Source organism: Phoca vitulina, unplaced genomic scaffold (assembly GCF_004348235.1).
Source record: "Phoca vitulina isolate PV1807 unplaced genomic scaffold, GSC_HSeal_1.0 scaffold11, whole genome shotgun sequence".
In the NCBI taxonomy this organism is placed as follows: Eukaryota; Metazoa; Chordata; class Mammalia; order Carnivora; family Phocidae; genus Phoca; species Phoca vitulina.
The window spans coordinates 8,515,500-8,517,326 of NW_022589714.1; the positions used below are offsets into that span (position 1 = coordinate 8,515,500).

A 1,827-nucleotide genomic window follows, 5' to 3' on the forward strand; every position below is an offset into this window, starting at 1 on the left:
CTAAAGGAAGAAAACTTCTAATACTGTCCCTCCATCTGTTCCTTAGATCCTATCTGCTCTCAGTTACTCAAGGTCTTTATACTCTCCATGACCTCTTCTCTTTCCTGCATCATCAACTTCCTCTCGGCTGGATCCTTCCTTCAGCACCATATAAATTTGTTCACCTTTTTCCCATTTAATAAAGAGCCTACCTTTGACCTCACCTTACTTTTTCCCTTCTCAAGTACCCTTCCCATGAGTTGTTTGTACTTCCTGTCTCCACATTCCCTTTTGCATCCCTCAGCCTTTTGCTGTTTGCTGCTACTTCAACCACACTATTGAAATCACTCTTGCTAAAATCATTTCAATCACTTCCAAGGTCCAAATTTAAAGGCTAGGTTTTTATTCTCTTACTTGACCTCCCCGCAGTATTTGGTGCTCTTGGTCAATCCCTCGTCTCCAAGTGCTTTCTCCTGGTTCTAGAATAACATTCTCCCTATTCCTCCTCTAACCTCTCTCACCAATCTTTCTCAGTCTGCCTCCTGGTCTCTTCTTTCTGTCCATATCAAAAAAATGTTTAAAAGCAGATTGGCTGTCATCCCAGTGAATTTCTGGGCTGAGCTCAACATAGCAAGTGTTCATCGTGACAATATTGTGTACATTGTGGCCGCCAGCACACAGGCCTGTGGGCTTGAATAGTCTATATGCCATAATCACGGAGTTTGGTGGCAATGTCAGTTTACAGCAAGTCATATAGGGTGCTTTCAGTTGCGCTGACAGGGAGGAAGGGGGCCTCACTGCTGTGCCAGAGGGCAATTACATTTGGGAACGTGTACACTTGCACACATCTCAGGAAATATGCACTCCCTAGATATGGGCATGGCCTGCTTTTTCATCAGTCATAAAGCATTGTGCCCTTGCATCCGAGGCTGGTAAACATTTTGATCAGTGAGCAAGATACCTGCAAAATTGGTGACTGGTTGCGCTGAGAAACTGCAAGATCTGTGCTTCCGCAGACTCCTCCGTACCACCCAGATGGCACACACACCCACCCGGCCCCAGAACTCCTAAAAGGAGAGACCATGTGACCGAAGCTGACATCTGTTCCTTTGTCATCACTCTCTGGCAAGTGACTAGCAAGGAGCTGCCTTCTCAGGAGAGCTCTACACTGCAGCGGCCTATAACCTTCATCCGTCTCTCTCAGCAGCCGTCTTCACGGACTGTCTCTGGGAAAAGGCTGGAGAAGATCATCCAGTGCTGCTGGGCGGCCAGGGCTTTGCAGCCTCCAAGTGCAGAACTTGTGGTTGACTTTAACTCTTTAAAAGCTAAATTTGGGGGTGCCTGACTGGCTCCATCAGTAGAGCATGCGGGGTCGTGAGTTCAAGCCCCACATTGGGCGTGGAGCCTACTGTAAAAAAAATTTTTTTTAAATTAAAAGCTGAATTTGGCTGACTCTAAACCTGTATCAAGATAAGTTTTTGTCTTTGTTTCTATTCATTTTTAAAGAAGTGAAGATGTAGGAAAAAAAAAACACTGATAGGAGGGATTTTTAGAAAATAAAGGTACTAAAAACTTAAAGAAGTTTCCCAAAGCTTGGAAACTTTATTATCCATGATTCTACTTCCTCAAGGAAAAATTGTTTGTAAGTGGCCTTTGAATAACCATTAATTGAATTGGAGAGCTAAGACTAAGCCATATATACAGCCTGTATATAATTTCTGTGATACGAGTGCGTAAGTGCAGAAAGGCTTTGATTTCATCAGATAATGAGGCTGGAAGACAGACTGCGTGGGCTCACAACTTGGCTTTGAAACTCGCCTGCTGGATGAGCTTGAACAAGTCACTTAA

General features: G+C 44.2%; 1 pseudogene; it reads left to right on the forward strand.

Moving 5' to 3' along the window:
* The first annotated feature begins 552 nt into the window (after positions 1–552).
* LOC116635746 lies at positions 553–1,367 on the forward strand (annotated as a pseudogene).
* The last annotated feature ends 460 nt before the right edge of the window (positions 1,368–1,827 follow it).